Source organism: Protopterus annectens, chromosome 2.part1, assembly GCF_019279795.1.
Source record: "Protopterus annectens isolate FY-2018-M chromosome 2.part1, PAN1.0, whole genome shotgun sequence".
In the NCBI taxonomy this organism is placed as follows: Eukaryota; Metazoa; Chordata; order Ceratodontiformes; family Protopteridae; genus Protopterus; species Protopterus annectens.
In genome coordinates, this window is record NC_056729.1 from 247745234 (window position 1) to 247758256 (window position 13023).

Genomic DNA, 13023 nt, shown 5'->3' on the forward strand with positions numbered 1-13023 from the left:
TCTTCTCAGTGCAGAGGCAGTAACTGCTGCCCTGCAAGATGCTTCTCGGGCATCAAAGCCAAACTGCAAAGTATGCTTACTAACTTAGTTTGCAGAGTGCATAAACTCCTGCAGTTCTTTATTTTCTGCACAATCTGGGAAGGTTGCCACTTTTTGTTTAATAAGTTCCATAATATGATGCTGGTATTTCAGCATGTGAAACTGGTAATTCAATGCCCTGATAGCAAGAGTTGCAGAGGTACATACCTTCTTACCCCGTCTGTCCAAATTTCTGGAATCCTTGTCTGAAGGGGAAGGATTTTTGGCTGTAGTAGCCTTAATACCTTTAGGTCCCTGGGAAATGATCTCTGGATCAGCAGTAGGATTCTTGAAAAGAAACTTGTGAGAATCAGGTACTCTTTAGTACCTGTCTGGTTTCCTATGGGCCGGAGGTAAAGTGTCTGGAATAAGACTGGACTCCATGAAAACATTATCCACAACATCCAGGACAGGGGGTATAGGTAAGGGCCTGTCCTGAGGCAACTCTAAAAACTCTATGAGTCTCTTTTTGGACTGAGGATAGTCTTAGCATTCCCAATGGAAATGTTCATTTAAGGTATGCAAGGTTTCATCAAAATAAAAATCCTCTGGAGGGGAGGCAGAGGGAATCAATTCCTCTGCATCTGAATCCTCATAGGCAGATAAGGACATGTCTTCATAATCAGAAATAACACAGTCATCAGACTCCTGGTCTGTAGAGCCTGTAGGGGACTGGGTTCTTGGTCTCTTAGCAGGGGAAGGCTGGCTTCCCCTAATCAGCGTAATAAGGTCTTCAGCCATTCTAAGCATTTGTTTTTGAGGCATATGCCTGAGCATGCGTTTTGGTGATCGGTTTTCTAGACGTAGTGCATACCCTGGACCTAAGAAACCCGGTAGTTTTAGTTAAAAATGAAGCCATCAGTTGGATTTGAATGTCGGTAGGACAAAAAACTCCCTCAAAAGCCAGTGCTGGCACAGCAGCTCTGGACTCATCTAAGGTAGAGACATCCGCTGGTTCCATAGTCGAAGAAGCATCTCGCGACATACCAGACTCCGAATGGGTCTCAGCAGAGGCCTGCGAATCCAGAGAAGTGGGTATCAAGGGCTGCAAAGGCACCTCACTGAGTACCAGCTGACTGGTGACTAGCTTAATGGAAACATCGTCGGCAGTTTTGGACCTACGCAGTCTGTCTCTGTCTTTATCTTTACATTTTTTCGGAATATGTCAGATGGCTTACCGAAGCCATTTTGGAATATGGTGATCGAGAGCGAAAGAATTTATCAACAAAGATAGCCCGACGACGAATGGTTCGGGTGTTAAACAAGGCAAAAAACTGACAGCGAGGGACGTCATGGTCTGGGCCTAAACAGGTGATGCAGTAAGAATGAAAATCTCTGTGAGGTATTTGCTTTCCACAGGCAAGACAATTGTTAACTTTTTCTGACATCAGTTTACAGCAAGAAAAAAAGATCACCAATGGGGTACTTAGCTTTAGAAGACTTCAGAATTATTCAACTTGAAAACAAAAAATTTAGTTAGCGGTGACCGGCACTTGCGAACTGTTTCTGCTTCGGGCTCCTCCTCGGCAAGAAAGACTGAAGTAATGGCATCGGCTGCCTGTTTTTATACCCCTGATGACCCGACGTCATGGAAGAAGCGACAGCATCCGATGCAAAAATACTAAGTCTGTGGTATTCTGGCCGACTGAGGGCTACCTGCAGGCAGATAACTCAAGTGTGATGACTGCAACAGTGAAACACAAAGAACATCCTCAGTCCAGCAAACATTAAAACATATCTGAAATTAAATCATTTTACAGGCTAGGCCATAAAGATGCCAGCTCACAGATTTCACTGCAGCCAGAGACAGAAAGTCTGTACTAGGAAGCTTTCTGCACTGTCTTTGGGGTGAACTAATTAGTACTCTGGAAGCATGGAGGTACGAAAATTGTTTTATGACTTCCAGCACCTGCTACAGATCTCAGCAAAAGCCCTTGTGTGTGTATTTTTACAGGTAGATGCTAAATCCTGTCGGCTTCCAGCAGTGGGGGGTTGCATAAGAACTTAGAAGTCAGATGACCAGAAGTGATTTCATTGTGCAAGCTATCCCCAGAAGTAATATTTTAACTATTATTTTGAGAAGTCTCTGACTACCTGACAACAAGGACCATTCACCTCATTACCTGCCTTGCTCTATTAAGTAAGTTATTAGGGAACAGTAATTCTCTTAGTTTCAGTCAGGAATAGTGAAGCTTAGTTTAGAGATTGCTTTTCTTTATTTGTATGAGATTGTTCTTCAATGTTATTTTAAATATTTCCTGTGATTTGAACTCTGATGTGACTGTGAATATATACTTAATATTTTCTTGTTCTTTCATTATTACATATATTTAAACCTTTCATTGTGGCTGATCTTTGTAGAGATATCGAAGTTTCCCTCCTGAACATCCCCTACTTTTCATACCTTAATCTATTTTCTGCCCTTAACTCATTCTTCTCACTAGCTCTCTAATCTGCCTTGACTACTCTTTCTACTGTCTTCTAATATCTATTAAGCAAATTGCCTCAGAGAAACATTCTGTTGTAACGGTCTTGCCTTCATGCAACTACATCATGATAAAACAGGGTTTTTTTAACCACTTACCCCAAAAACTATACTCACCTTAATGACATTTTTTTTATACATCTTGAAATAGTTATGCTATACTGCTGATTATTGACACTGTACAACATTGTATTGCTACTTAATGCCTTGTAATAATCCTGTAACATTGCTGTTTAATGCTAATTTATAATGGAACTTTGTATAATATGTTGGGAGCTTTTCTCCCCAGGCCTCCGCTGAAAAAGGGCTCTTCAGCTCAGTCGGACAATCCCAGTCAACAAATGTAAAATAAAAAAATAAATATATAAATACATTTGGCAAGAATGTGAGGGCCATTCCTAATAGTCTTGCTCTTGGTCAAACTAACATTTGTATTAATAAAAACTTAACTTGGTCAAACTAACATTTGTATTAATAAAAACTTCACTAAGTATAATGGGTACCCTTGTAAGGGCCTTAAAGTAGCTGGCAGTGATAACTACCCTACAGTCTGGGCAAAAGGGGACATAGCTAGTAAACTTGTGCCAGCCTTTCCCAGGTGTGTGTGCGTGTGCAATTCAAATCTTAGTGTGTCAGCTACTTGGGCAGCGACACGAAGCACTGGTTGGACAGAGAGAGTGTTGGAGGACTTGGCTTGGAACCCAGGCTAAGGTCTCGACTGTATAGCTGCACCAATGGGGAGTGTTATTGGAGATATGGAGAATGAGGGAGAAACCATCCCTGGACTGGCTGTGTTCCCTGTGCACTCAAGGGAAATTGTGCTAGACTGTGCTTGATGTGGAGAGGTGCATCTGCAGATACTTTGTGTGCACCTGATATCCTCCCTGTGAGCGTTCCCCACAGGTGCCAGTGGTGAGGATTGAGGCTCCTTGATTACTGTTCCAGGTGGAGAGTTGTCACATATTGGTTGGCAGTGGTGGGATCACCACATCACATACTGGTGAACAGTGGTATGGATATTGAACTCCTGTCTGTAAGCAGTTCTCACTAAAGAAAATATAGTTGTGTACACTTACCATAAATGTAGCTGTTCGAGTGTATTTACTGTTGCAGTCATTACATTTGGGTTATCTGCTTGCAGTAGCCCTCAGTCGGCCTGATTAACAAAGTCTTGGGTCCTACATTGGTTGCTGTATCTTCTTCCATGACGTCAGGTCATCAGGGGTATAAAACATGCAGCCGACATCATTACATCAGTTTTTCTTGCCCTAGATGTCAGATTCCCCCTATTGGGAAGCAATTAAATCTATAAATATACAAGGTTATACCTCAAACAAAAAAGCAAATACACCAAAAAGCTTTTAAGCATTGAAAAGGAGAGAAGAGGTATAGCCAAAACAAGTCAGGGGGCTGGAGGGAATGTATCCAGGACTGCAACAGTGAATGCACTCGAACATCTACATTTATGGTAGGTGTACACAACTGTACTATGTTCTTCGTGTTTCACTGTTGCAGTCATTACATTTGGGTAGATTCCCTAAGCTAAGAATGGGAGGAGGAATTTAGATAGCAATAGGACCAGCTATAAGGCCCTGCAAAGCCAGCTCTGGATTTAGAGAAAAAATTGGCAAATGGTAATGCTTGGTGAAAGTATGTACAGAACAACAGGAAGCAGCTTCTAGGATGTCCCTGGTAGGTACACCTCTGAGAAAGGCTGTAGAGGTAGATGCAGCCCTAGTTGAGTGGGGTCTGATCTCCTGTGGGATAGGTTTTCCATGGTGCTTATAGCAGAAATGAATGCAATGGCCTATCCATCTGGAAATGATTTGCTTTGAAATAGCCTTCCCCTCTGTCCCTGCAGAAACTGACCCCAGCAGTTGTTCAGATTTCCTTTGAGGTTTAGTCCTGTCCAAGTAGAATCTAAGTTGTCTGTGCACATCTAAGGAGTGCAGTATCCGTTCCTCTTTGTTCTGTGGATTAGGAAAGAAGGCTGGCAAATTAATGAACATATTAAAGGCCACACTGGATACCACCTTTGGCACGACAGAGGGATTGGTCCTGAGGAACACCCTGTCCACATGAAAGATGATAAAAGGTTCCAGTGCCATAAGGGCCTGTAATTCAGATACCCTTCTTACTGAAGTGATGGCTAAAAGGGAAGCTGTTTTCCAAGAAAGGAATTTTCAATCTGCAGTAGCAGCCGTCTCTAAAGGAGGAAGAGTGAGTCTCTCCAATACAAAGTTAAGGTCCCAGGCTGGAGTTGGAGCTCTCCTGGGTGGTCTTAAATTTTTGAACCTTCTGAGGAACTGCTTGAGCAGTGGATGAGAGAAGAGGAGAGGTTCTGTGTTATAATGAGCTGAAATGGCTGAGGCATGAATTTTTATTGAGGAAAAAGACAGACCCTTGTGAAGCATCTCAGTTAAGTATGGTAAAATCGGAGGTAAATTGGGCACTGCTGTGCTCATCCCTTGAGACTGGTTCTAGGCCCAGAATCTTTTACATTTTTCAGCATAAGATTTTCTAGAACTAGGCCCCCTTGCCTCTAAAATGACATGCATCACTGGTTTACTGAGGGATGGTAAAGGAGAGCTTAGGTAATCAGGCAGGCTGCTAGGTTCAGTGTTTGAAGCTGAGGGTGCGGAATCTGGTTCTCCTGCTGAAACAGCAGGGTAGGAGTCTGATGCAGGTGCCATGGGGCCAACAGTGACACACTGCGCAGGAGGAGGTACCAGTGTTGGCATGGCCAGGCTGCTGCAATCAAAATCATTGGTTTGTCTTGTTTGATCTTTAGTAGTACTTTGGAGAGCAGAGGCTGAGGAGGAAAAGCATAAACTGTTTTTTCCAGCTGAAGCACAGAGCATCCACCTTCCAAGCTTGTCTGTGGGGAGTCCTTGTGCAAAACTTTTCCAACTGATAGTTCTTGGGGGAGGCAAAAGTACAGTTTTGTACCTACCATAAATGTAGATGTCCGATAGGCATGCATCTGCAGTCCTTACAAATGGGTTGTCCTGTCGTCAGGCAGCCCTTCGGTCGGCCGGATTCCAAAGTCTGGGTCTGGCCTCGGCTGGTGTCGCACTTCACCCGACGTCATAGCTGCAGTTATTCGGGTATAAAGGCATCAGCCGACGCCATTTTCCTCAGTGTTTCTTGCCCCAGATGCCAGGAGCCCTCTAGGAAGGCTAAATTTGGATAAATGCAAATGGTTCCAAATAGTAGAGAGCAAACAAAAAATAAGCATGTATGTACATATATACAAACAAATACACCATAATAGATTCCCCAGCTAGCTACAAGATGGGCAAATACCCTAGGAGTACCACAAAGGGAAGGAGGGTGGGTAATCCTGACTGCAGATGCATGCCTATCGGACATCTACATTTATGGTAGGTACAAAACTGTACTATGTCCTTCAAGGATGCATCTGCAGTCCTTACAAATGGGTAGAATACCATAGCCAAACTGGGGAGGAGGAGAAATAAGATTATGGTGTAGTTAAGATCCCTTGCAAAACAGCAGTGGCAAAACCTGCTCGGATCTGGAGTATAAAGGTAAATTATAATGCTTGGCAAATGTATGCACGGAGCTCCAAGTAGCAGCCTCTAAAATGTCTTTGGTAGCCACTCCTCATAGAAAAGCTGTGGTAGTGGCTGTAGCCCTTGTAGAGTGAGGCCTGATGTTTTCTGGAGTTTTCTTCCCATGGTAGGCGTAACAAAATCTAATGCAATTTCCTATCCACTTAGAGATTGTCTGTTTTGAAATTGCTTTTCCTTCCATTCCTGTTGCATATGCTACCAGTAGCTGGTCAGTTTTTCTATTGCCCTTGGTCCTGTCCAGGTAGTAACGTAATTGTCTATGTACATCCAAGGTATGCAACAGTCTTTCTCCGCTGTTCTGTGGGTTGGGGAAGAATGTAGGTAGGTGGATAGCTTGGTTTAAAGATACCCTGGAGACCACCTTTGGCATAAAAGTAGGATTTGTTCTCATGGACACTCTATCTTGATGGAAGATCAGGAAGGGCTGTACTGCCATTAATGCTTGTAGCTCAGATACCCTTCTTGCTGAAGTGATTGCAAGCAGGAAAGCAGTTTTCCATGATAAGTATTGTAATTCTGCTGTTGCTGCTGGTTCGAAAGGAGGGAGTGTCAACTTTTCTAGCACAAAGTTCAAGTCCCATGCTGGCAATGGTGGCTTCCTAGGTGGTTTTACATTTTTAATTCCTCTCAGAAACTGCCTGAGCAGAGGATGTGAGAAGACTGGAGGATCCAAGTTGTATTCTGCTGAAATAGCTGATGCATGAATCTTAATGGAAGAATAGGACAGGCCGTTGTGGAAGAGCTCTGCCAAGTATTCCAGGATGTTGGCTATGTTTACCAGTGACACATTTTCTCCTTTTGCAGTACTCCAAATGTGATATATTTTCCATTTTGCTGAATAATTTTTTTCTTGTTGAGGGTCTGCGAGCCTCCAAGATAATGTCTTTAACCCTTTGGGATAAACTTGGGTTATTTGGTCTTATGCAATGTTCCAGGCAGTCAGCTGCAGTGTTTTCAGGTTTGGATGCAGGGTGTTGTAGTTGTTCTGTGTTAACAGTAAGGGAACCAGTGGTAGAGGCCATATTTGTTCCCGAGACATGCTCCTCAGTAATGGGTACCAATGTTGCCTTGGCCAGTCTGGAGCTATCAGGATTATCCTTGGACGGTCTTCTTTGATCTTCAATAGCACCTTGTGCATCAAAGGAAGTGGTGGGAATGCATATGCTGTCAGGTTTTTCCAACTGAAAGATAGGAGTCCACTTTCCAAGCAAGTGGGTGGTACGTCCTTGTGCAGAATTTCTTCAGTTGGTGATTGCGTGGGGATGCAAATAAGTCTATTTCTGGTAGTCCCCATTTTCTTGTAATGGTTTTGAATATGTCCGGATGCAGCATCCATTCGTGGGCATCCGTGGTAGTTCTGCTTAGTATGTCTGCTAGTATGTTTTCTTTTCCTGGCACAAAAATTGCTTGTAACTGAATGTTGAGGCTCAGGGCCACATTCCAGAGTTCCATTGCCATCCGGCATAGAGGGTACGAATGTGTGCCTCCCTGTTTGTTGATGTACCACATAACTGTGGTGTTGTCTGTCCTTATCAACAGTTGACCTTGTCGAAGAAATGGTCTGAATGTCTGAATTGCCAGTTTTACTGCCAGCATTTCCTTTTGATTTATGTGTAGGTGCAGCTGGTCTTGAGTCCCTAAGCCTTGTATGCACTTGTCCAGCATGTGCGCCCTCCAACCGAGGTCTGAGGTGTCCGTTGTGATGGTCTGGCTTGGTTGAGTGCTGTGGAAGGGCATAAATTCCTTAGGTATCACTGTAACTTTCTCATATGCAGTCTGGCATGTGGAACCAAAATTATGCAGGATGCCATGAAACCCAAGGCTTGCAGGACTTTTCTTGCTGTTAGCTGGTTCTGTTTTGTTAATGCCAAGAAGTAGAGAGGGAGTTGCTCCTGTTTTTCTACTGTTAGAAATGCCATTTGTTGTGATGTGTCCAGCTCTGCACCCAAAAAGGTTATCCTTTGGGATGGTATCAGCCTTGACTTTTTTATATTGACTGTGTATCCCAGGGCTTGCAGTAGATAAATGACCCTTTTTAAGTCTTCTGCTAGTTTGTTTTTGTTGTCCGCTTGTAACAGGCAGTCGTCCAGGTAAGGGTAGATTTGAATTCCCTGAAGCCTGCAATGAGCAATTACTGATGCCAGGCATTTCGTGAACACTCTGGGCGCAGTAGATAAGCCAAAGGGCAATGCTGAGAATTGATAATGCTCTGATCCTGCAAGAAATCTGAGGTATCTTCTGCAATTTGGTCGTATGGGGACGTGCAGGTATGCCTCCTTGAAATCTAGAGTTACCAGCCAAGACTCCTTGCCCAACATGGGAAGAAGCTGCTGTAGGGTCAGCATTTTGAATTTTGGGACAATGAGGTATGTGTTTAAAGCAGACAGGTAGAGAATAGGTCTCCATTGGTTTTCTTTTCTTGGTACCAGGAAGAGCCTGGAGTAAAATCCTTGTCCTTGCTCCATAGATGGTACCTTTTCTACAGCTCTCATCCTTAGTAAGTGAGTTATTTGCTTTAGAGCTTCTGCCTTTTGATTTGGAGGTAGGTTTGGCATTCCTCTCTTCCTTGGTAGAGTATGGAAGTGAAACTGTAACCTTGGTCTATTGTCTGCAAAATCCACTTGTCTCCTGTGATGTAATGCCAGTTTACTGAAAATAAGGCTAGCTTTCCGCCTAAGGGTGCTTCTAGTTGTTCCCTGGTAGGCGGTGCTAGAGCCAAGTCACTGTGATTGTCCTGTAGTCGTGGTGGTGGCTGTATCTGTGGCTGTACCTTGCTGGTTGTTAGCCTGCCACTGACGTCCCCTGTAGGCACCTCTGGATTGACCCCTGCCTCTTGAGCGCCTATTCCTGCCTCTCTGAGCTTTGGAGGTGTCTGGAAAGGACCAATTCTTGGAGGGCCAATTCCTGCTAAACCTTGGAGGTTGGACCTGTAAGAAATCTTTGACTGTCTGGACAGATTTTGCCTTCTCTTTCATCTTCTTCAGCACCTGTTGTGCAGGAGAGCCAAACAAATTGATCTTGTCCATGGGAGCATCCAGTAGTTTTGATTTAACATGATCTGGTAAGGCCTGCTCTTTTAACCATGCATGTCTTCTGATCACTGTGCCAGACATGGCTGATCTAAAGGAAGCCTCCAGTGCATCATAGCCGCATTTTAAGGAATGGTTACTGACCTGCTGAATGTTATGTACCATTTCCTGAACAGATTTTTTGTCTAATGGTTCATCCGAGGACAGCCTTTTAGTTAACCGGTCTAACATAAATTCTTGATACTGGATCATGTGGAATTGACAGTTCAAGGCCCTAGCTGAAAGAGTAGCAGAAGTGTAAACTTTTTTACCCCATCTCTCTAAGGCCCTAGATTCCCTTTCAGAGGGGAGGGGGTTTTTGGTAGAGGTAGCTGCTACAGCCTTGGGTCCCTGGGAGATAGTTTTGGGATCTGCAAAAGGGGCCTTATACAAATGATAATGTGTGTCCGGAACCCTGTAGTACCTATCGGGCTTAGCAGGGGCTGGAGGAAGAGAATCAGGAGCAGTACAAGCATCATTAAAAGCATCATCCACAACAGTAAGTACTGGAGGAATGGCTAAAGGCCTATGCTGTGGCAAATGCAAAAAGGTTCTAAGCCTTTTCCTAGAGTCTGAAAAATCCTGGCCCTGCCATTGAAATTGTTCCCTCATAGCATGCAAGGTTTCCCCAAAGAAAATTCCTCAGGCGGAGAGGCAGAAGGAATGGACTCTTCTGCATCAGAGTCCTCATAAGGAGAAAAAGGGCCTCTGGAGGTCTGAATTATCTGATTCATCAGAGGAGCCATCTGAAGAAACTGGCTCAGGGGCTCTACTCTAGTCCTCTTCTCTGGAGGTGGGTGAGAGGCCCTGTCTGGATGTGCTTGGGATCCCCGGATCAAAGAAATGAGATCCTCTGCTAGACTAAGCATTTGTGAACTAGAACTGGGCCTGTGAGAGGGTCTTAGCAGGCACAGTTTTGGTAGTTTTTGCTGCTTTAGCCCTGGCAAAGGCCTTAATCGACATGGATGCAGGAGGCCTAGCAGCTCCACGTGCAGGGGTAGAAATATCCAAAGGGATAGTATCTGATAAATCCTGTGAACCTGCAGGAGCAGGTGGGATTTCAGTAGCAGATTCAGCCAAGCTGGATGAGGCCTCGGTAAGTGGCAAGCTTTCGGCGGAAGGAAGAACCGTGGACTCGGTTTCAGCCGAAACCGAGACACTCGCGGTTGGCTTAACCGCGGTTTCGGCCGAAACCGCGGACCGCGAGTGTCGGTCCTTTTCCTTGCGTTTTTTAGAAATTTGCATAGTCGGAGTATCCGACGGCATAATGTAAGCAAAAGCGGAGCCGAAAAACTCTTCAGCAAATTCAGACCGACGTCTAAGCGTTTGTCGGTTGAAAGAAGCGCAGGCTAGACAAGCTGCTATGTCGTGGTCTGGGCCTAAGCAAGGTAAGCAGTAAGAGTGGAAATCTTTATGAGGTATTTGTTTCCCACAATTTAAACAGTTATTCACTTTTTCTGACATCGGCTGAGGCAAGAAAGAGTCCCCAATGGGGTACTTAGCTTTTTAGAAGTCTTCGGTAGTAGTAGAAGTATTCGGTAGTAGTAATCTCTGGTTCTGACCGACCGGCACTTGCGAACAGCTTCTGCTTCGGGCGCCACGCGGCAAGAAAGACTGGGGAAAATGGCGTCGGCTGATGCCTTTATACCCGAATAACTGCAGCTATGACGTCGGGTGAAGTGCGACACCAGCCGAGGCCAGACCCAGACTTTGGAATCCGGCCGACCGAAGGGCTGCCTGACGACAGGACAACCCATTTGTAAGGACTGCAGATGCATCCTTGAAGGACATCAGGTCTATATCTGGGCTCTCCCATTTGCTTGTCAACATGTTGAAAATCCTTGGTTCCAGTTTCCATTCGTGTGGGTCCATGAGGTTTCTGCTTAGTCCGTCTGCCAGTGTATTTAGTTTTCCTAGCAGGAATTGAGCTTGTAGATCCACTTGGTAGCTCAAGGCTGTGTTCCACAATGCCATGGCTAGTCTGCAGAGGGGGTAAGAATGTGCACCCCACTGCTTGTTTGTGTACCACATAAAAGTGGTGTTGTCTGTCTTTATCATTAATTGCCCTGGAAGAATGTGGTCTTTGAAGGCTGTCAGTGGATTCTGTACAGCTAACATTTCTTTATGATTGATGTGAAGGTGCATTTGAATTGGGTTCCATTTGACCTGAATGCACTTCCCTGCCAGGTGCACCCCTCATGCATAGTCTGATGCCTCTGTTGTTAGGGTTTGGGCGGCAGGGCTTAGTATGAATGGTAGTCCCTTGTTTTGGTGGCAGGCCTCTGCCCACCAAAGGGACTCTAGGCATAGACAAGGAATGATAGGAATCATTGCTTCTAGGTGCTGAGAATGTTGACATCATAGGCTTTTTAGATACCATTGTAGATTCCTCATATGCAGTCTTGCATACGGAATTAGAAGAATGTAGGAGACCATGAACACCAATGCTTGTAGTATTTGCCTTGTATATAGTAGGGTTTTTATGGCCACTTGTTTGAAGTAGGTTGTCAAGTGAATTTGTTTCTCTGGCGTGAGGAAAACCATCTGGGAAGTTGTATTCAAGCTTACTCCCAGGAATATAATTTGTTGACAGGGTACCAGGTGTGATGTCTTTTCATTTATGGTGTACCCCAGACAAGTTAGCACCCTCTGTACAAAAGCTAGATGATTCAAAAGTATATCCTGGTTTTCTGCCTGAATTAGACAATTGTCCAGGTATTGGTATATTTGAATATTTCTTTGACTGCAAAAAGCAATGACTGGAGCTAGGCACTTTGTGAATACCCTGGGCGCAGTAGATAAGCCAAAGGGCAGTGCAGAGAACTGATCGCGCGTGTAGCCTGCTTTGAAGCATAGGTATCTTCTGCAAGGTTCCCTGAAAGGTTCCCTGATTGGGATGTGCAAGTATGCTTCCTTTAAATTTAGTATTGCCAACCAGGCATCCTTGCTTAGCATAGGAAGCAACTGGTGAAGAGTCAGCATCTTCAATTTTGGAATCACCAACGTCCAGGATAGGACATCATGAATTGTCTTTTCTGGGCACCGGGAAAAATCCAGAGTAGAAACCTTGTCCCTTTTCTTCTTCTGATACCAACTGAATAGACCCTATGCTTAAGAAAGAGAGTACTTGCTTTTGGGCCTCTGCCCACTGATTTGGAGGCAGATCCAGCCACCACTTCGAGTTGGCAACACGTGGAAGTGAAATCTGTATCCTTGGGACACTATATTTAAAACCTATTTGTCCTGGGTAATGAGTCCCCAGTTCTTTGCATGAAGGTCAATCTTTCCCCCCAAAGGGGCAGTCAGTTGAGAAGTGCTTGGAAGTTTCAAAAAAAAGTCATAGAGTTTACCATAGGGGGGAGTTTTATTACTCCCAGATTTGGAAGAGGAGGCCCCCCCACTGCTTAGTCCTGTGCGCCCCAGGGACTGAAGTCTGGGTGCTCTGCTGGATCTGGGTTTGGACTCAGAAGGTCTAGAGGAGGCAGGAAAGGACCAGTTCTTAGAAGACCAATGCCTACTAAATCTTGGAGGTTGTACTTGTAAAAATCTTTAACAGTTTGCATAGATTTAGCTTTTTCCTCCACCTTTTTAAGAACTTCTTCTGCCCTGTTGCCAAACAGGCGGTCATGATTTAAGGGAGCATCCAGTAATTTTGCTTTAACATGATCTGGCAAGGATTGCTCCTTAAGCCAAGCATGCCTTCTAAGTACAGACCCAGTTACCGCAGCCCTGCAAGATGCCTCTAGTGAATCAAAACCACATTGCAATGTATGTTTATCAACTTGTTCAGCAGAATGCA

At 44.5% G+C, this 13023-nt stretch overlaps 1 protein-coding gene across 1 annotated transcript in view; it reads right to left on the reverse strand.

Moving 5' to 3' along the window:
- The window catches only part of LOC122794008 (zinc finger matrin-type protein 1-like), a 1739900-nt gene that overhangs the window by 658836 nt on the left and 1068041 nt on the right, over window positions 1-13023 (reverse strand). The gene's annotated exons all lie outside the window — the stretch shown is intronic.